The following is a 515-nucleotide window of genomic DNA, read 5'->3' as shown; positions in this document are numbered from 1 at the left end:
CATGCATATTACTAGTAAAATCCCAGTGCCAATTACCAAGTAATTAGTAGAGGCTATGGGTTTCTTTAACTGATTCATGAAGTGGTCTGAATTTTAATCCAAACTCCTGCATCTTTTATAAGCTTTGTACCTCATTTGTCAAATAAAAAATGCATTCAGCAATGCCCGTCACTTATTCCTTTGCTCTTTCTTTTTCTTCTCCTTTTGCTATTTATAAGTAGTAGGGTTTAAGGCAATTATAAAATTGATAAATCCTCGTTGCCCTTGTGCTAAAACAGTGAAAATTGATTACAATTAAGTTAAGTTAACATGCAAAAACATGGACATTCAACTGTAAAATTTAAGATTTTATTTTAAAATTCTCAAATTCAAATTATGAATGCATTAGTGAAAGTTATGATACGAATAATATAATACAAAATAAAAGTATTTCTCATTACATATCTTAAAATAAGATAAATAATATTTTATATGTATAATGTTGAATTATAAAATAAAAAATAATTGTATCATAA

The sequence above is a fragment of the Theobroma umbraticum genome, unplaced genomic scaffold (assembly GCF_002168275.2).
Source record: "Theobroma umbraticum cultivar Fairchild unplaced genomic scaffold, ASM216827v3 scaffold_228.0, whole genome shotgun sequence".
NCBI lineage: Eukaryota > Viridiplantae > Streptophyta > Magnoliopsida > Malvales > Malvaceae > Theobroma > Theobroma umbraticum.
This window is presented reverse-complemented; position numbering follows the sequence as displayed.